The sequence below is a fragment of the Sceloporus occidentalis genome, unplaced genomic scaffold (genome assembly GCF_023333645.1).
Source record: "Sceloporus occidentalis isolate IW3139 unplaced genomic scaffold, rSceOcc1.0.p SCAF_17, whole genome shotgun sequence".
NCBI classification, from domain to species: domain Eukaryota; kingdom Metazoa; phylum Chordata; class Lepidosauria; order Squamata; family Phrynosomatidae; genus Sceloporus; species Sceloporus occidentalis.
The window spans coordinates 1,808,333-1,830,845 of NW_028316997.1; the positions used below are offsets into that span (position 1 = coordinate 1,808,333).

Genomic DNA, 22,513 nt, shown 5'->3' on the forward strand with positions numbered 1-22,513 from the left:
AGAAATGTTACGTGCAGCTTTTCCTAGCTAGCCATCGGCTGTACTTACTTCATTTGGCCCTGCTCAGTAGCACTCCTATCGAAGTCAATTACATTTCTACTGCCAACTAGCATACATGCGGTAGAGGCATTGATAGCTAAAGCTTCAAACTGCCTGCCGCTGGAGAAGCCAACTTAAGTTGGCCCTATATAACCGCATAGTCATATCAGGGAGATGAAATGTTTACCTACCAGGTTAGCAAACCCACCATAAACTCTACCAAGCAATACATACTTTCACTTTGGTTGTCAATAGAACTGCTGATAAAACCCTATATCCTGCAGTCCTTCTGATTAGACCATCGTCCCCGTGAGCCGACCTGACTGGTAGGGGGCCCTTTGATTTTTGTCCACTGGATAAATAAGCACTGCACAAGTAGCCTCCAAAACCAGTGTGTGGTCCAAACACTCCCCAACGTGCACGTTGTAGAAGACGTAGCCGGAACCTTTTACGCCATTTTTAAATTAAAATACATTTTCTAGTTTAAGATAAAATGTATAACTTCTGACTGAATATCAACAATATCAATGTTAACATGGGATTCACATTGAAAAACTTTGCCTTTTTATGGCTGCTGATAAATGTGGTATTCAAGATGTCTCCCTATTTTGCTAATTTTGTTACAAGGAAAAAAAAAGGATTCTGACATATTAAAGAAATCGCAATCTGCCGTACCTGGGAGCTCTCCTGGTTTGCCCGGAGCCTCTGGGTGAAGCACCGGAGGCTTCGGGTCCCTAAGGGGAAACTCGGGGCTCAGTGTGGCGCACCCCACTTCCTTCCCCATCAACAATGTTGCGTGTCCTGCGATGTCAGTGGAAACCCCCTGAGGTCAGCAGGACCTCCTACCTATATCTGCCAGAAAACCCCCTGGTATGCATATACTTCCCAACATTTCAAGATACCATTTTTAGGGGGTGTGGTTAGACAAGGGGTGGGGCTTAAATACACTTCATGTGCATGTTGCTAATTATTTATGTAACCCACTAAGGCATTTGGAAGAAGAAAAATGTACTTTATTGACGCCATTTCATTTATAAACACATTATACCCATATTACTATAATATTCAGCATAGTAGAACACTGTGACAAACTCATACTCAGCAAACATTCTGACATAATAGAAAAAGAGGATCATCGGGGTGGAAAGGGGCCTTCCCAAAAAGGGACAGTAGGGAAGTTTGCATTAGTGTCGGCTGTTGTGCATTGTTTTGATTCGTTTGCAGCATGGCTTCCCATGTAATGTGCATTCACAGAGATGCTTCTATCATTGCAAAAAGTCTTCGTAAAGCATGTGTTCCCACAGGTCGGGGGAGGGGGTGGTGTGTACACATATGCAGCGTGTATGTTTGTATGTATGCGTGTGTATGTTTGTGTATGTGCCAGGGCAACAGCCTCTCCCTCCCTAGGCTTCTCATTACCCAGCATGCAGCGCGGGACTTAACACCAAGATGGCTGACACTATGGAGGAGTATGAAAAAGACGCTGGCTGTGTCCCGATACTGCACCCGGAGGTGAGCCCGGTATTCTAGCGGGTGGTTTGGGGTCTCCAGGAGGGGACGTGGAGACATAGCGACCCAGAGCCGGTTGTAGTGGCCGGCGGCCGCAGCAGCTCCGGCGTGTCGTGTAGGTAGGGTGTTGTATCACAGGATGCTCGGGAGAGATGCGGAGGTCTTCCCGCGGCCCAAAGCCGGACCGGTGGAGTGCAGGGAGACATGCGGTGCTCGGTATTCCCCCGGAGGTCGCGGTTGTCTCGGGGCCTTTGTGCCCCCTATGAGTGGCGTGCAGCTGGGAAGCAGGCCTCTTTCCGGGGGGTTGGCCTTGTTACTGCTCCCAGTAGATGCTGATACGGCTTTCCCTGAGCATAATATAAACATTAAGGCCCAAGCCCTTCCCTGCCGGTTCTTACCGAGGGCCGGTGTATAGCAGGCAGGTGAGGCCCTATAGATCACAGTGTAATCATGGCAGGTTGCTGTGTTTCTGGTGCATCTATTGTGGGGGATTACCTATCACCTGCACAGAGTTTGTCATCAGATGTGTATCAACACTTCACATGTTCATGGGGAAAAAAGCATTGTGGATAAACAAACACACAACTGAGACATCCTAAAGTGAAATGTGTTTTATAAATAAATACAAATGATCTGGTTTGGAAACATTTTTACCCGAGCAAAGGGCAAATCCGATACATAGATAGGGTTAGCATTTAAAACCTTTCCTAATCGCATCTAGTAGTATTGTGTGTGTGAGCAATAGTGACCATTCATAACATCTGATGGTCTGCCAAGGGAAAGAATACATTAAACAGTAGGGTGGAGCTCTGAGGAACTGGGTATGCCTACAAGCCATTCATTCACAAAGAACGTAGTTTCCGGCAACATATTCTAAACGTATGACTTGACATGTTTAGGAAAGTATGGATCACGAAGCAGGTGCGTTGCATCGCAGGCTGCGGATTTATGATCTTAAATGTAATCGATTAATGCATGCGTAGGCGAATATATTCATATGCTTGTTTGATCCCATTTGCCTAGTTGCGTTATGACATAATTGCCCATTGTCAAAATTGGGCTACCTAGAACATCCATTTTTATTAATGCCAGTTGGGAGGTTTGAAAGTATTCTGGGAAATCATTAAGCTTTTACATTCTACATCACCTTAAAAATGTTCCCATAGAAGAATAACCATACGTTTCTCTAAAATAGCATATTGTGTTCAGAAAGCAAGAGAATATTCCCAAAAGCTCTACTCTATGATTTTTTTTAACAAATTGTCTTTTCTTCAACGTGTTTTGTATCTTTACTGACAGTCTGCCTGATATCTAATTAGTGAGTGAAGCTCTTTTGGCCAAATGACTCAAAGCTAGTAGGTTGGGTGACCGTTTCTAAGGATAATTTTTAACTTAATAAAAAGTATTATCCAATATTCATATTCCAGAACAAGCAAAGTATAGCTTGTCTGAATAGTTTTGTGCAGCAGATTTAGAATGGCGCCATCCGGAACCATGGTTAATTTTTGTGCAGTAGATCTTTTTGTCTTTACAGCTACGTTTAGTTGTCAGTGGTTAGGTCAACGTTGGTTCTTGTATTCTGTTTCCTCTTACTTCATCCTAGTTGCGTATAATCACCAGCCATTGGCACTTTAGGGCTTAAAAAGGAAGTTCTCTCAATATTTAGGTGTTGGGACATTTCAGCTTCTTATTTTTTCGGTTGCTTTTAGCTTTCTGAATTTTGTACAGACCTCAACCCGTTGGATCTGTGGACTATTTTTTTTTTTTTTTATCCCAAAATGGCCCCTCTGTTTTAAAGAATTAAAGGGCGAAATTCACAATCTAGACTATTTCCTATCCTGATTCTTACACTTCTACCCAACTGTGTAGGTCGAGTTGGGGAGGTATGTCACAGCTTCCTGCAATAATCCCTTCTGAATGATGGGAACGGAGAGTAAATTTGCGTTAAAAGCCTGGGAAGTTCTGAACCTCAGCCCTATTACTTGGTTTCATTTACCATGCTCTACTCCAAAATGGAATATTGGGGGGGGGGGGGGCACATTCACTATAAATCTCGGTAATAGATAATTCTTAGCATAATATCAAAATAGGGGGGGGGGAAATCATGCAGACGCGATTAGTAAGCTTAGCACGCAGAGTTTCGATAAAGTTGGCATTGCATTCAAAAATAAAAAAACTAGTGAAAAATCTCTTTACTAAAGAGAGAGCTTGCAGTAGCGATGGAAATATCAGCTCCCTCATATCACTATACTTATCAAGGACAAACCCCAGTGAGTAAATCCTGCAGGAATGGCTGACTTAGTCGGCTCAGCCCTTCCTGCAGCAGAAGCTTGATAACGCAGAGGGATATCAGGTAGTTAAAATATTCGTCCTTCGTACGACAGAAATGTATGTAATATCCTTTGTTGCATTCTTGTATTTAAATGTTCTTCTGTCAAACCCCTCTCTCTCTCTATCCTCTTCCCATTAAACTTGGCCTTCATTGAACAGACTCCAAAGTTAATGTATAAATTCTTAACTATAGCACCAGAGCCAACCTGGAACTTTTAGTATTGAGTTTATGAATTAAAGCAGGGGACTTGTCCTCTAACCCCCTTGAATGGATTATACATTAAATAGGGCCTCTGCAATAAGGTGTAGGCTGATCCTGCAATATATACTGTATATCGTTCAATCTATTGTCACTGGCTTCAGTATGAGGTATAGGTTTCTTTGTGCAGGTTCTTGCCTTACAGACTTGTAGAAACAGAAAATATACCGCTTGGTGTCTGACCGCTGTACGCTTCATTGTGTTGCCTCATGAGTCATGTGAGATTATGTTTGTAAAACCTAAAAACTTTAATAAAAGCAGTTTTCCGGTAAATATGCATTATACAGGGCTGTCCAAGCTATTCTTGGAATTGAAGCTCACTGCGGTTGGCCCTTCATAATGTCTTAAAGAAGTCAGAGAAACAAAACCGCAACTCTACATTTATTGAAGGAGCCCCCACCGCCATATAATTTTTTTCCCCTCGATGTGTGCAGGACTTTTTTTGTACATTATATAGATAAAGCAAAATCTTTATTATGAATAAGAGTAAACAAAAAAATATTTTTTATGTTTATTTGCACAATGTTGCCTAAGATAATTTGTATTAGCTCAGCTTAATAGTATATTTTAGACCATGCAAGGTCCTGTCCTGCTGTTTACAGTGTGCGCGCATGTGTGTATATACTGTGTGTGTGTATGTATGAGATATATATATATATATATATATATATAATGTGTGTATATATATATAATGTATATGTGTGTGTGTCTAATACCTGCTTAGCCCTGCTGAAACATTGCTGTTTTTATGGTCCAGCTTTTTGTCATCTTCTTGTAGTCTCTTGTTCTGTCAAGGGTAAAAGTCATTGTGGATTGCTTTTTGTCTTTTATATGTAAATATTAAGCATTTACATGTAACGTGTTTGTTTCTTTCCATGTTTTTAATTATTTACAAGTAAAGTGTATATTTTTATTCTATTGGAGCTCTCATGCCAACATGCTCTAGGACATTGATTCGGCCCATCTGGCAAATGTATGCATGTCGTCAATCAAAATCTTATTAATGGAATATGCATGTAAGGATCATGTTCCACCCGGGAATTAAACCCCAATTAATAGAACCAAACTTGAAAATAATCCATAGGTAACAACACCGCTTTTATTTTTGCTAAACTAAAGGCCTCAAGTGGAATTACTCTCTTGAATAGCTTTAGTATGTAAAGATAAATTTTGTCTGACTATGTTGCAATCTCCTACTTATAGGACATCTCCCCTACCCTTATTAATCATTCTAGCTCCTTGGGGAATTTATGCTCTAAACACTAGAGTATCTGTCTATGGAAATAAATAAAGCAAGCTATTCAGACAAAAAATAAACAAAGCAAAATAATAATTTAATCTGCATCAAATATATTTTGCAGTCATGAAAGTATGTATGTTTGTGTGTGTATATATATATATATATATATATATATATATATATATATATATATATAATGTGTGTGCTGTTTATATTATGTTCTTAGAATTTCTGAAGCCCTGGTTTGAGGGGCTGATTGGAATATGCTGTTTGAATTTCATGGTTCCTAGAATGAGTGACCTTCTGGCAATTGCCAGGAAACTAATTGATTTTACAGCTAAGTTGATAAGTAACAATCCCCAAAAGCACGGGAACAGAAGCCTGAGGCCTGACTTCAGGTATAATGACAGATGTGGGATGATTGTTTATTTTTTTTAAGACTATTATCCGTGCCTTCTGAACGGCCAGTAGCAGAAAATGGCACCTAAACAGAAGTCTGTGGAGCATCTTGTTTCATTCCTTGTGGTTGGCATATCCGGCAGGACCATGCCATGCTTTGTCTCGTAGCTGGTACCCTCAAACAGGCCTTGGCTCTCTCATCAGAGCTTTGATTAGAGCTGTTTAGTTACTGCTGTTAGAATCTAAAATGCCTACATAGAAACGGTAGGATGTCTTCTACCTACACCCTGTGCCGTGTAAATGCTTTTCCAGCCATAACGTATCCCTTATCTTGTGTTACAGAGGTATATGGGTAAAATGTTAAAATAATATGTTTCAATGGAAATCATTCCCCAACGCAAGAATACAGCAGTGTGTTATAACAGAGGCTTTCCTACGTTAGTAGATTGTTCCCACTTTCAGGGGTTCTTGGTATATACGTGTCACATGCAGAGCATTTTCTATAGTGTACCTGCCATTGGAAAATTCTTTATCGGGTACGTTTTCACCTACACATTGCGCTAACCAACCCACTGGGAAGCTTATGGATGCAATGTTATTACCATAGAACCGTTTGAGATAATGCGCTTTCTGGTTGTAGTGAGATGTGCTTTAGTTGTTTTGCGTGAAACGTTTCCCCAAGCGGATACTAAGAATTTAGTTTTATGTAGGGACAGGCATCCTGTACACATTGTATAGTATATGTCAATGAAGATGAACATACACCTCTAACTAACGCAGTTGTAATAACGGCTAATGCTTGCGTTTGCAGGAAATCAAGACTCAGAGCCATTATAACCATGGTTACAGTAGTGAATCTCTCGGGCGGAAAAGCCACATGGAAGATTATAGCACATGGGATATTGTCAAAGCCACGCAGTAAGTATGGTCATCGAGAACATGCTTTTAAGACTAAAAATGTCAGTAGAAAATATGTATTGTAAGATGATGAATCCACTCACAAAGCATTCCCTGTCCATTAAAAGCTCTTGTTGGGGGAGATAAGCAGGATAGACTTGTAGGTCGTGGTAGGTTACAAGCGGGTTTGCATGCAGCAACGTCTACTTTACATGTTATAGAAAGCATATGTTGCTTTTACTGCAACTGTACAATACAATTGTGTATCTTGCTCATGTGCATCTCTGGCCCTCTGGATCCAAGGTTATTAAATTTGTTTGTTAAATTGCTTGTGGCTTGTTTTTCTATGTATAGAAACCGGTTGCTGCCTCTTACACGGTTATGACTGCAGGGCCTGCTAACCATCAGATACCTCGATTTCTGTCTCTTGTTGTCAAGGCCTTCCTGACCACATAGCATCAGACTCAACACTCTCCAGCAGCACCATTAACACTGAAACAATGCTAGTAGCGTGCAAATTAAATTTGGTGTACTTTTTTTTAATGCAATTTAAGTTCCTGCATTTGCAAATATTATAACCATGTGTTAAGATGGGCAGGCATTATGAAGTCTGGAGACCTAACGCTGAAGCCCAAAAGCTGAGTTTGTGTCGGCCAAAGCTGAGTGGGCCATCTAAAACAAACCTTCGTAAGAGCCGTTTGTTCGGGGTATAACTGTACAATTAAAATAGAGGGCCAGTCGGAGCTACATAGTAAAAGAATGAATAAGCTTTCTTATTAAAAAAATATATATATTCTTAGGCAGCTTATTTTGTTTCCTTGTAGGTATGGGATTTACGAGCGCTGCAGAGAGCTGGTGGAAGCAGGCTATGATGTGCGACAGCCTGACAAAGAAAATGTGACTCTGCTTCACTGGGCTGCCATCAACAATAGAATAGATCTGGTGAAGTAGGTATTACTCTACGCAGGGTTTTTTTTTTTTCTGTGTTTTCCTGTGAATTCACAGCCCAGCTGCAATGTTGTGATCATGTCCTAAAAATACTTCAGACTTTTCTATGAATAAAATAGATCTAATCAGGGTTATTTTTTTTCCCCAGGTAGTATAAGCAATTTGGTATTGAAAAGGCTGGTACATAAAGTGCGCTGGTGATTAATGCGGGCGTGTAATTTCAAATAAATAAGCTAATCAATAGGACTGTATTCTATCTCAATTGTAAGGACACATCTAGTGTCAATTGAACACCCTTAGAAGACAGGAGTTCTGCAGACCAGATACAGAGCTTACTAAGATATCTTACAAACTGCTGTATACGGTTTTTTTTTGTTTGTTTGTTTTTTATTAAAGAAAAAAATATTTTGAATCCACTTCAACCTCCCGTTAACTCATGCATCGGTGCCTGAAGTATGACAACTCACTCATATATAACCCACTAGATGGGTTGAGTGCTGTTTCTTTCAAGAAGCTATTATATTGCTGAGCTTTTAAGTTATTAAGACCAAACAATGAAATGACTGGTATATTAGAACCTGTGCCATTTTGGTGTAAAAATAGTTATAGGGCAAATATTGGGTTTGAATGTTTATATAATGAGAACTCAGTCATTGAAGCCTCCATTAGTTTCAGTGCTTGTTAGTGTTCTTAATGGTGCATTTTGACTCGGGTGAAGAGCCAGATTAACACTCCATGGGGTACTAGTCAAGGTATTAATTTGAACCTCATCTAAATCTGGGGATAAACTGTCCTGGATGTAAGCTTTTGCTCCCGGGCTGGGCTTGAGTCCAAAGCAGTACAATCTCTTTCATCCTCACCTAGAAATGCTTTTTGTCTTTCCAAAACATATTTGATACTGTCAACCTGCAAACATTATTAATTGTGTTTCTTCTAAAGGTTCTACATATCAAAGGGTGCTATTGTTGATCAACTTGGGGGAGATTTAAATTCTACGCCTCTCCACTGGGCAACAAGGTAAGATCATTGTTGCTTAAATGATTGTTTTTCTAGTACTGAAAGTTTTTATACAAAATGCATTATGCAGGGCCAGCTCTTTCACTTTTTGATCTAACCATTTGCCCTCCAGTGGCCGCTCCACTTATACTAGAACAGACTAAGTATAGACTTCTCTCGGCATTTAAATGTATAAAGCTATAGACCCTATAACATATTTTAAACTGATTCTATAACCATAGGAGATCCTAATGACCCCTATTTATAAAGAGCAACTTTATGCTGAAAGCTAAATACATCAACAAGAACTATGTCTTAACATGCTGATTTTTAAATTGCCCTATTATAATAGCATTCCTGGCCCTATAAAATGAAATGTAATGTAGCACTTTCTATGGTGATTGCTCCACATTTTTGGCTTAACCCCAGTATTGCTCTTTGTAGATATGATCCAATTGACACCTAAATTCTACTGTTGTGTATCAAACAAATAACAATAGTTTTGTAATATCAATTCCCCGTGGTGCATTACTTTCTTTTGGGCTTACATATTGCTGCAAAGGGGGAAAAGTCCCCAAGTTTAATAAATAGGCTTCTTTTCACTTACTGTTCTTGTTTTTCGATGCAATGTTCAGTTTCAGTAAAGAATGAACCTTTTGTGTGAATGCCCGTGTTGTGTTTAGACAGGGGCATCTGTCCATGGTTGTCCAGCTCATGAAATACGGTGCGGACCCGTCGCTTATTGATGGAGAAGGCTGCAGTTGTATTCACCTGGCTGCTCAGTTTGGGCACACGTCTATTGTTGCATATCTCATAGCAAAAGGACAGGTACGGATAATCTGTTACAAAACAATACCCAATAACTTTTTAAATATTAAAACGATATGAGGGGACATTCTATAAAGGGCTACCTTAAAAGTTTAGGGTAGGACGTTTTTGATGTTTACATTGCATTTTGACTTTGTAATGAATGTTGTATAAATAGGTTTTCTTTTCCTGTTGTGATGCAAGAAATGGTTCCACGTCGATCCGGAACGTCTAGGTTGCTTATTGTTTGCAGGCAACAGCCAGGACCTACAAAGTGGAAGTTTATCAGTAGAGTAAAACTGTACTGGGGCCAAAGGCTTAATCATGCTGCCTCCAATGAAGTGCCCATAGTGTAGGGTACTTAATATTTACCAGTAGGTGGCAGTGTTGCATTGATTAGTCACTCCCCATGCTACTTAAAATAAAAATATCTCGCTCTCCTTCTCTCCATCATTGTATTAGTCCCTTTTCAGAGACTTTAGCAAACTAGTATTATAAAAGGATAAACCGCCAAATGACCCCACATGCCAATGTATTACTGCTATAAACACATCATACACCGAAAACACCCAGTGATAAATAATAAACTTAAAATATTATAGTCACAATACTGATAAAAATATTTATCAAAGAAAACATAGTGGGAATCTGTATAAATACAGAAAGAAAAAAAGATTAAATAAACTCACAAATTTGGCTCCAAAATAAATGTGGAGCAACGTATTAACGGGAGACAAGTGAATTCCTTTTATTGTATGCATTAGCAGAAAAAGTGTATGATTGAAAATGGTCCTTTTTAAAATCCACGCCAATGGAGAAGCGAAGAATCCCAAGAAAACGTGTGCCATAACACTGATTTAAACCCAAACTAGACCTTACAATCCAGGAAAATCTACAGTCAAAGGCATTAAAACATGTACTTATTGGTGTGCATAACTTTCTTTCTATAACTATTCTTTTGATTCTTTTGATACAATTCTGGGGTCGGGTGCGTTTAAATCTATTTCAGTGACAGAATAGCTATAGAGGATTGTGGGCTTTTGTCCAGTTTTGCACGGCCAGTGCTGGCCAGCACCCGCTGGGATTGACGAAAAGCGCTGTACAGAATGTCCACAAGCAGAGCACAAAAGAATCCTCTATTAGAGAAACAGCTGCCACAAACCTAACTTTTTTTCTAGTTTCTCCATGTGGCCATATGTAAAGTTAGAAGGAAAATGAAAGGTGGCTGTATGTTGGCGCAGCCATTTTGCCACGCTTCCATTGTTAATAACATTAATAAACACATCTCATGATAATAAAGGCTGCATAGGGGGAAATGTAGTCCGTACACCTACAAACAGAGTAGATTGTATGACGGAGATTAGGATGAATTATTTATTAAGAGTATTTGCATTTGTTTTTCAATGTGCTTCCAACCTATGATGTGTAAGTACTAGTTTGGTATTTGTATTACAGGATGTAGATATGATGGATCAAAATGGAATGACTCCTTTGATGTGGGCTGCTTACAGAACACACAGGTAAAATGCTTGTGTCTTCTTCCAAATTATCTTATATAAATGATTATTTAACACAGTGCTTTATTTTCTTATGAAAAAATCAGTTTTGTGGAGTTCTACTCTAATAATATACATCTTGATTTTTTTCTATTACATGGTTGTGTTAACTTCGAGCTGGTTAAATCTCTCATTGGGTCATATTTTCCATAAATCTCCACCATTCGCTTGCTTTGTCTGAGGCTAGAAATGCATGCTGCATGCATTTCCTTCATTTTTTCCCTGCTAGCTCTCTTATAAATGTAATCCTACAATCCCTCTGGATTATTATTTATCGATTCATCTAGCGGCATTGTATACTGCAGCGCTGCACAATGGATTAACAGGATATAACAAACCTTGCTAGGTTGGAGCTCGGAGATGCATACTGATAACAATCTTTTTATATGGGTTTCTTTAGAAATGTATTGTGTAGTCATGATTTTTATTTTTCAGTGTGGATCCCACTAGGTTGCTCCTCACCTTTAATGTGTCTGTTAATCTTGGGGATAAGTACCACAAGAACACGGCGCTGCACTGGGCTGTGCTGGCAGGAAACACTACCGTCATCAGCTTGCTGCTAGATGCAGGGGCTAATGTTGATGCCCAAAATATAAAGGTAAGAGTTTTAACGACAGTCCATGGTAAAGAGGGTTGAGGAACTGTGAATTTATGGTGCACACTATTACTTTTTGTTTTTCTGCTTTTTGGTCTTTTTTTGCTGTAAAAGTGCTCTTACCTGCCTCTAAAGCTTTCTGATGGGGAAAAGTGGAGAGTTGCGAATGAAAATGTTGCTTTCGTTTGTATTCAAGAAGACATAAGAGAAAATAGCAAACAATGAAGCTGTGGCCAGGAGAGTATATAAGCAGCTCACCACCTGCCTTGGCTAATGTTGAATCTGGAGAGCTTCAAGGATCTGTATTGGAACTTAACTATACCAAGTGCAGTGCAGACTTCTTCCCAGATTCAGATGAAACTTCTCTGACATTAAGAGGCTATTTTTTTATATTGAGGTGCTGTGCTTCAGTTTTCAAAGACAGCAAAAAGACATGGCAAAGTGCGATGACAAGCCACAGTTGACTAAGCTCCAATCCCCTTTCTGTTGAACTCTGGCCAAAGGGTCCTCGGCTCCCTTTTGTAACTCCAAACTCCCTCTGGGAGTGCAAAACACTTCCTTCCCCTGACCAGGAAGCCATTGAGATGTTTGGATTCTCTCTGGGGACTACATTGGACCACAGAATTTTTACTGGCTTTCCTCCAAGGAACAGGCCCCAAACCACTGGGCAATTGTGCTGGCCAAAGGTATGAACCCACCAATCCCACCAAAAAGTCTTCGTCTTCGGGCTAATAGCCCTAGGGCCCACTGTGTTATTTCTCAGTGTACAATGAAGCAAATGTGATAAAATTGATCAAAGCTCAACAGTGCAAAAAAACTACCAAACATTACAGGTGTACCGTGCACTAGCCTCATAGCTGTACAATCCCCCAGCAGGCGGGGGGCAAATCCGTGTAGGTGTATAAAAGCACCTCGGGTTTAATAACACTGTTTGGCCTCTGGCTGGGCGTTCAGTGGATTTTCTCCCTCTCAAAAGGGAAAACTACACTTGATCTTGGCCAAAGGACTGAGAAGCAAGGAGGTTGAAAGTTTAGGCTCATGCATTTCCATCCCTATGTTGTGTGCTTAAAGATGTGTCCAAAATGGGGCTCATTGTTTACAATTTTGCTGTTACCATATCCACTATATATTAAACATGAAATTTGCTTCTTCTTGTTGTTGGACTTGGAAAAATATTCACACCTACTGTATACAAACTGCTGAATCTGTATTTACCTATTTTAATATACCATTCATTTTCTTGTGCCTTACAGGGAGAATCCCCTCTTGATTTGGCTAAACAAAGAGAAGAATGTTTGGATGATCAACCATTTACAAGAAGCAAGACAAGCCAAAGGTTACGACAGTCCATCATTCTTCAAAAAGCTAAAAGCTGATAAGGTATGCTATCCACCAGCGCTAAATATTTCTATTTTAAAAAGTAATGAAATTTAATAGCCCAATATTTGGGGACTAAGCATCCCTTGCCACCCTACACCACATGTCCTGATTTAGTAGAAAGTTGGAAGTGTTTTTATTATATATATATATATATATATATATATATATATATATATATATATATATATATATATATATATTCTTTTTGATTTAGCTGAGTCACAGCTACTTATATTTAGACAGTAATCATTATATACATAAACCCCAAACTACTTGTAAAGATTGCACCTCTTTTATGACAGAGCCACTCTTATTACTAATAAAATGGGATCTGACGCACATATATTTTACAGGAGTTCCGTCAGAAGGTGATGCTTGGAACACCATTCCTGGTGATTTGGCTGATTGGTTTTATTGCTGACCTTGACATTGACTCCTGGTTAATCAAAGGCCTAATGTTATGGTGGTGTTTGGGCGATGGTACAATTTCTGTCAAAGTAAGTAGAGTTTGATATAAAGCAAAGGATTTTTGCTGGTATTTCAATAACCTATACTCACGTTCATCTTGTTGTGAGTGTTGGTTGTTTACATTTAATATTTAGAAAGGCCTATTACATAATCCATCAGGGTTAGTAGATGTGTAAAATTTTAGGTTAACTGCCCAAAATGAGTAAAGACTGAAAAGCAAATAAATTCAATACAAACTGAACGGTAAAAGGAGAGATGTCTCCTTCCAGATTATTACTAACCCTAATTGTTACTTGTGTGTAATGCATATGATAGCTGTGTGGTCCCGTTAAATGTTCATGTCGCCTTTGCAAATGCATTTTCTCCTTTCCCACCTGTACATGAGATGTGTTTGTCCGAATACATCTCTGTGCACGTAATATACTCACCTCCAGTCCTCTCCAGCGCTAAATTGAAAGGCTGGGGGTTGGTACCCCCAATCGTATGTGTGTAAACGGTTTCCATTGATTTATATGGGCGCATGTTCCTGCCACTGATTGACTTCTTCAAGGAGCTAATCAGTGGCAAAGAATGTCGGACTATAGAGGAGAATTGCAGCTACTGCTGCGGGAGTTTGTGTTGGGTAAGAGCTTTATTTTTTATTTTATTTTGGAAGAATGCATTCTTCTGTGCTAACGGGCTGAAAGCTCTCCCGTTTTTGTCTTCATTTCCTCTAGTATTAGAATATAATTTAAAATATACAATTTTCTATGTATGGTAGCTGCTGTCTTGTCCCTGCAACACATGCCTTCAACTGCTGTTTTTTCTTTACAATTTCTGACTTAAGAGGCCCATACACAGTCTGCTAACCAAACGCATGATGACGATGGTTAAGGAACGTTTTCACTAACTGCCCGAGCTATACCTTTGGTGATTGTCAGAGCTGGGAAATGTGTGCATTAAAATGAAAGCAGTGTATATTCTCAGTGATGGATCAACTGTGACAGTTCCTCTTTAAAGAGAAGACAAATAGTGACAGCACATACCAAGTCTTAGGTGAAAATGAACAGTGTGTTTCATCCTTATAGGTTTATGTCCCCTCAAACACTACAGCTTGTACAAAATTTTGTGTTTGGCCATACTTTGCATTTTGGAAGTTCTCCGATCATTTTTGCACCCCAGGCTACAAATCAAGGAATGAGCTTTAGCTTCTTATAAAAGTAAATGTTTTGTTTTTGAGTATTTTACCTACTTGTTTTCCATTGGTACCAATGCTGTCTGTCCCCTCACTGAGGAGGCTAAATATAAAAAATAGAAATGAAATATACGTATTGACATTGGAGAGATATGGTACTCCACATCAATACCGGCTATTTTCTCTTTATAGCCATACCTGAGAACGCCAATATCTTAGCGATTTTCCTGATCTAGCCAATAGTTCCATTTGCTCTGGGCACCAAAAAACAAAAAGTGTCCCAGATTGCCTGAACTACCAGTGACCACCTCAGCTTTATTACATGTATGGGATAAATGTGCAAAAATGAAACCACCTTCTCCTGCTTTGACTTTAGCCACACCGCCAATTACATTAACTTTGTTCATCCTTGAACTCAACTTGGTTTAATGGATCAGATTGGGGTTAAAATACTTTGACATCTGACAAGTTAAAACAATTGTATCCTTTCCGAACCCAGGCTTAAGCAGGGAACTGAAGAGGAAGTGGCTTTGGTGTGCTTATCTATATAAGTGTGTATCATTTTGCTATTATACCTTCTAATATAAAGAATAGTAGAACAGCATTTTTTTAGGAAAAATTGCAGATTTTTTTTTTTTTTCTCCCAATTTTAGCCTATAGTTTTTTTTCTTTTAACACTAATTGGCAGATTTTATGTATTTCTGTGATCTTAAAAGGAGGCCCTACTAGTTTTTCAGGGTTCATAAAATATAGAAAGGGGAATAATGGTTTAACAAAAATCTGGTGCTTAGATTCTGAAAACCCCAGAGACTGGAGCGTTAATGTTTGTGCTCTGCTTAGCGCAAATGTTTTCTTCACATAATTGCACAAAGTCGTCTTTGCATCTGATCTAGCACTCTTGAGTTGGTGACATGGTTGAATTTCCATCGTTCCATCATCAATGAGTGAATCATTCTGGAAGAGCTCTGCAATTTGTATCTCAAAAGCATTAAAATGTCTTCATTTTCTCATTTTGTTTATGTCTTGGATTTAAAGAATGTAGACCTGTGTAATCCAGCCTTGATTCCATATTAATTTTTTTTGCTTGTTTTTCAGGTCCTTCTTTGATCACTCAATGCATAGTGCCCTCCCACTTGGGATCTACTTGGCCACCAAATTCTGGATGTATGTCACCTGGTTTTTTTGGTTTTGGAATGATATCCTTTACTACAGATTGTTTCAAAATTGCTATTTTTTTTATACTATACTCGAAAAACATAATCATATGATTATATAGGTCACATCTGAGTTTCCGTTGATGTATATAGACCACAAGCATTGGGACTGATGTCAAATGAACTTGTGACATCACAGCATATGCAGCGTTCAGTAGTACTTTCATTACTTTTAAAAAAAAAAAAAAAAAAAGCTTTTGTCGTCGTGCTAAACTGCATTATTTAGGTGCAGTGTCCTTATGAGAATGTACTTATAGTTGATTAGTATTTATTAGTCTAACAAGAGCCTAAAATAGCAAGTATTCTTTAATGAACTTCTCACTTAGGAATAAATTAATTAACCTATATAGATTTTATATTTGTATTTCTAAATTAAATTTAGCGGTTGTTTTTGAACCACAAGTTACTAATCTCTCACATTTGAATACAATATCCAAGCAATTTTCCTATAGCATTGTGTGGGTTCTAGCACAAATATCTCTTTGTTCATGTTACGTTTAATATATTGTCAAGCTGTGTTACAGCGCAGATCTACAGGTAATGAGATCATGGTGTCTGTCTAGACTCGTACTTTACACATCCTAGTATTCCCTTATATGGCTGATGTTGTCATGTTCTTAAACTGCAATTGAAATTAATCATTTATCTGTAGGTTGAAAACCTGATGCACATAATCAAAAACGTTATTATTCAGGAAAGAAAATGTAAGTGTATGTATATAACTACTCTGAAAAATCCCCAATTCAATGTTATAATCTCAGTAGTTAGTAAGGTCTTATGCTTTATTTTATTAGATACTACATTTTAAAACTTAACTGGGGTCAAGGGGAAAAAATGTCTTGTATGACTAATTAGCTCTGGAATGCGAGACAGATGAGTGGATTATGTTTTGCACAAGGATGACCTCATTACAGTATGACCTCACGATGTCTGACGTGCCCATATTTAGTCATTAGAATGCTTCACAAATGAGGTTGTAAACCCAATGCCAATGAGCATGTGGGAGTTCACTGACCGCCATTTTACATTTACTAAGATAATGTTCTGAACAATATAAAATTCCATGTGTCATCAAAGCATCTTGGGAGAACTTAAGCTACCCATGATATTCCAAGAAAAAGTAGTTCCTCTCCTAAATTTATATTCTGTACAAAGTACATCATTTTAGGTAATGATGAGCAAAAATTAAAAAAAAACTTTTTAGCAGAAGGGTTAAGCAAAAAAATTATGGATTAATTTACATAATCATATGAATTTGGCTATGTATTGGAAGTGCCAAACCACAATGCTTATGTAAGCTGGTTTTCCTTTAATGTAAATATATCCTATTTTTGTAGGAGGTCTATAAATCATTTCAAGTGGTAATTGCGGTTGCAATAAAATTCTTCTCTGATTCATTGTACAAGCCCTGTGTTCATCCATGTGCTTCTAATGCTGCTCCGGACATCAACAGCCACACAACATCCCATCTGCATGTATGTGATGCGCAACATGCTTCTGTTTTTATACCAACAAATGGAAGATGACATGTGGGCACATATTAGAAATCCATACCTGTGTATTAATGGAGGCTAAAAATATCCCTCAAATGCACCAATTAATACCGTGTTGGTTAAAGACAAAATATTAAAGCTATAATGTCCCTACAAGGTCTCATTTGGTGGAGAGGTTTTCTATAGTGATTTGAGCATACTTGCTCAGACCTTAAAATTTCAAATAGTAAGTCTCAAAAAAAAAGGAAAAATGAATTTCTCTTGAGCCTTTAATAAGTAGACCTTTATGGTTTTGTATGCAGTGCCTCTTATGGTGCATGCATTCAAAATGTTACATTGGTTGAAGAGGGCGCCGTGTGTGTGTGTGTGTGTGTGTGTGTGTGTGTGTATATATATATATATATATATATATATATATATATTTGTATGGTGATTAATCTGTTGGTTCTATAAAAATAAACTATAGAGTATGTTTGTGTATAGAGCTACTATTAATCTGAAATGTTGTGTGACATGACATATGATAGGAAACAAGCTACTTGACAGTAAGTTTTAGAAATAGATCCATCAACTGTTGGAGTTTGTTTTTGTTAGCCCCTTTTTTGTTTAAATGACATTTTTTACAGGAGAAGGTTTTTTTTTTATGCTTGAACTTATCACTTGTGTGCCTCCCACTTCTTGCTCTGGTTCCTTAACGCCATGCACATCTGAACTTCCTGTTCATCCATCTTCCGTTCCTGGCAAACAGTGTTGCCTTGTTTTACAACTTTGGAAAGTCCTGGAAATCAGACCCTGGTATCATTAAAGCCACAGAAGAACAAAAGAAAAAGGTAATTCATAGATTTTCACCGTAGTAAAAGATATTTGCCTAAGCGTTAAATGCCGTATTCCTGAGCAAAAAATATTCTGAGCTTTAATCCCTTTGTATTTTTTATGTATTTACTGCGGAAAAGAAGAAGTCTGAATCATGCCCTTTATACAGTGTAGGTAGCCAGAAAAGTCAGCAGCCTCTTATTGTCGTCCTGGAGTTTTATTCCCCCCCCCCCCCCCCGCAGTCGTCTTCAAAAGCAATTGGGTTGACTTTTTGTTCACATAATGATGGATACAAACTTTTAGCTAGACGTGGATTAGACTTCAGCACCTCTACAGTCTTAGAGCATTAAACTCATTAAGGCAATTACTGCTACTTATCTCTAGTCTACTAGTGTATAACTGATTAACAAAAATTAAAAAAAGCTGGCACTTATGCATGCACTTTATTTTTGTTTCTATTACTGTCCCAGTGGAAGTTTTTAGTTTTATTTATAATAAAAAATAACCTCCTTTACTTTATCATTACTAGACAATAGTAGAACTTGCGGAAACAGGCAGTCTGGATCTGAGTATATTCTGCAGTACCTGTTTGGTAAGTATCCGGTGTTTAGTTGCACATTATTTTTCATTATAAAACCCAGCATAGGTCTCAGAGCTGTTTTTTCCAGTCTCAACACATACTGGAGCCTTTTCACGTAAATTGTAGTTTCAACTGCTTGACTTCACTACTGATTTTGAATGGTCAACCCCAGGCAGCTTCTCCAAGGAGAGCTCGGTTGGTCTATCTGATAAAATAAAATCCGAGATGTATTCACCCCTGAATTATGCATTATACATAGCATGGTCAGCCCTTCTTGCTGAAGAAACTTGCCATTGTTGGCCATTCATAATAAATAGTGTCGTTAGGAGATCAAACTACAGCTCTGCGGTAAACTCTTCTACCAACCCTCCCTTTAGCAAATGATCCCCATTGGGTAGTTGTAAGGGCTGACAAGAACATACATAAAACCATATCTGACAAACCTGCATTTTCATCACACTACGTGTGTATGGATGTGGTTAGAGGCACAACAGACCTTAAGTTCGCTCCTTTCCATTACTTTTTTGATTGTCTGTTTCTTAATAATGCAATGGAATCTGTCCAGTTCACCATGTGATGTGATAATTTAATTTTGTCAGTGGTTGACAAATTTGGTTTATATCTCGAAGCTAGCCAAATAATGGAGGAGCAAGGTTTTTTTTTTTGTTTGTTGCTAACACACATAAACCAATACATACACACCCACGCTAACACACACACTAATACAGTTGTTGTGTACCCCTAGCTTTGGCTCAGGAGAGCTACTCTGCTGCCTGCTCCATCATGGTACCCATTGTTGAACCCTGACATAGATAATATCTATAAGCACTCAGACGGATCATAGACACATCTCTGCGATGCATTTAATGCGGGATGTTGTATTTTAAAAGGCTGAATGTAAAATGGACTAGTGTATAGTTATATAATTTTCTAATTCTAGATGCACAAATCATAATGGATAAAACAAATAAAAAGAAAACACTTTATAAAGTGTATCTGTTTCAGCGGCGTACACCTACTGTGGAAAGACATTTTTTTCACATAACCTAAAAGCAAGACCTGTTGCCAAATTCTATTTACAGATCAGAAAGCCAGTGAGGTCCAAGCATTGTGGCATTTGTAATCGGTGTATAGCAAAGTTTGACCATCACTGTCCTTGGGTTGGCAACTGTGTTGGTAAGTCAATTAGGATAAAACCAGAAATATTTTTGTTTATAGGAGTGAAACGTATTCAGAATAACATACCATTCCCTACTTTAGCATGCAATGTAGCCATGATATATTTATTTTAATTGATGAGATGCTAAAGATGAACCCAGTGCTTGTATAGTTTCTCCTAGTAACACAATGCTGGCCTTTTAGTGGTAAAGCCTACACAGGCCTCTCGTTATTTACACATATTGAGTTAACAACATGATGAAAATGTAGATTTATTTTTTTTTAATCATTCCTGTACTAGTCCTAAAATCACTATGCTGCTTCTAACATTGTATATTTGGGATTTTGTGGTTCAGGTGCAGGAAACCATCGCTATTTCATGGGATACCTATTTTTCCTGCTATGCATGATTTGCTGGATGATTTATGGCTGTATCTCCTGTAAGTATCCTACTTCAGTACAGTTGGTGATCTTAAGTTATAATCCAGGTTCCGAAACCAGATCATAGGTGACTTTACATGTGGCAAGAAAGTGTCTTTTGTGCTTAAACTTCTAAACAGAAGTTACAGTTATCTCTAATGGTCAAATTAAAACATCAAATAACTGTCTTAACTATTGTTTTTCATGCTAGCTTCAGAAACCACAGCTTCCTGTGTAACTGTCTTTTATTTGAGGAATGTTTTGGTCAGAGAATAAACACCAAACCACAATATATGTAAAGTGTGTTCATACATATGCATACTGGGATAAGTGTGTGCTTATGCTTATATATTTATATAATATGTTTTGCCTAAGTTGTAGTTTTCAGCTGAAATATGGCATGTCTCTTTAATTATTTTTTCAGACTGGGGAATACACTGTGATACATCTTACGGTAGAGATGGGTTTTGGACATACATCACACAAATTGGCACTTGTTCACCCTGGATGTTTTGGATGTTCATTAACAGCGTATTCCATATGATGTGGGTCGCTGTTCTACTCATGTGTCAAATGTACCAGGTATGTTAACTAAATTGCATAGTCTAAGGAAGGAGAAGCTGAACAGGCTTAGACCCTCATATTGTGTAACTAATGTACATCTATCTACTCTAGAGTTTTCTGCTAGTGTTCTAGCTTAGATCAAATCATAACGATCAAATAACTTCTAAAGTCATCAATTCCCGTATGATCGGTAAAGTTAATATCATCTGTTTCTTTGTCTATTTAAACTGCCAATTAAATGATTAGATATTTATTAAATGTTTTATTCCACAGATATCTTGCTTGGGCATTACCACAAACGAACGTATGAATGCAAGAAGATATAAGCACTTTAAAGTCACAACCACGTCTATTGAAAGCCCTTTCAAGTAAGCTCATGTTTTTATCTACCGTATAGCATTGCAAATAGAATTGTTTTCTTAGGTAGTCAAAGCTGTGTAAGTGTATACTGGCTACTGTACACAGTCCCCAAGGTTGTAACAACAATGGGGGAATATTACCTAGTTTAATACTTCTGCTGCTTTCTTTATCGTAACAGTATAATGGAACACCCTCTGAAAAACCATTGTGTTCATATAATGGTATTAACACTGTTTCCTTAAATGTACAAGTGCCCCTGAAGATAATTTAAATAACTGGCTTCAGTTCCTATGGCAACTGTATCACTTCTACTACTTGGCAGCAGTGATGTATCAATGACCTGATGTATGCTTTATATTCTGTACACAAATTCTGCAGCCAGCAAACTTAAATTTGGCATATGACAGCAATTTTAATTCAAAGTTCTTATTTATTTCATGAATTAAGGGCAGCTGTGGCATGTGCAAAGATATGGGCACCCTTCCAGTGGATCCACTAGTCTTATTTTGCAAGTTTACAGAACATAATTGACTTGAATTACTTTAATGTGAGTTAGGAGGCAACAATCCCAAAACGTAATAAACCTTCTGACTTTTGGGTGCTTTGCCTACAATGAACAACCCCCGAGCCCTGCCAAGTAGCTGGCAGAATAAAAAAATAATAAAAATAAATTTGCTCTTACAAAGCAAAAGAAGACAATTTCCACCAATACCCAAAATGTCATTAGAAAGTGAGATTAAAGGTAACGGTTGAATTTGAGACAAGGCAGACCAAGAAAAATCTCTGATAGACTTGTTTGTAAATTTGCAGAAATATGCCACTTTTGCGCTAGAATGATTTTAGTAAGTTTACATGGGTTTTGTGAATTTTGCTCTATATGTGTATATACTACATGCTACAAAATGTGTTTTTTTTTTTTGTTTGTTTTTTTTACCTAGCAATCTTGGAATATAGTACATATCCTAATAGACATTTTTAAGGTTGTCTTTTTATAATCTTATGGGTTTTTTTTTTTTAATTTATTTCCAGCCATGGATGCATCAGAAATATTATAGACTTCTTTGAATTCAGATGTTGTGGCCTCTTCCGCCCTATAACTGTGGACTGGACGAGGCAGTACACAATAGAATATGAACAGACGTCTGGCTCAGGATACCAGCTGGTGTAGCAGACCCCACACTGCGGACCTGTGGCACCTGAAATTCTGTTATTGTCTCTTGCGGAAAAAAAATGCCCCTTGAACTATAGCATGCTGTTTGTAGGGCTAACGATGAATCTTACAGTACCTTCTCTCTGTCAGCGTTTTATCAATG

At 38.1% G+C, this 22,513-nt stretch overlaps 1 pseudogene; it reads left to right on the forward strand.

Annotated features, from left to right (window-relative positions):
- Positions 1-1,485: 1,485 nt before the first annotated feature.
- Positions 1,486-22,368, forward strand: LOC149302736 (palmitoyltransferase ZDHHC17-like; annotated as a pseudogene).
- The last annotated feature ends 145 nt before the right edge of the window (positions 22,369-22,513 follow it).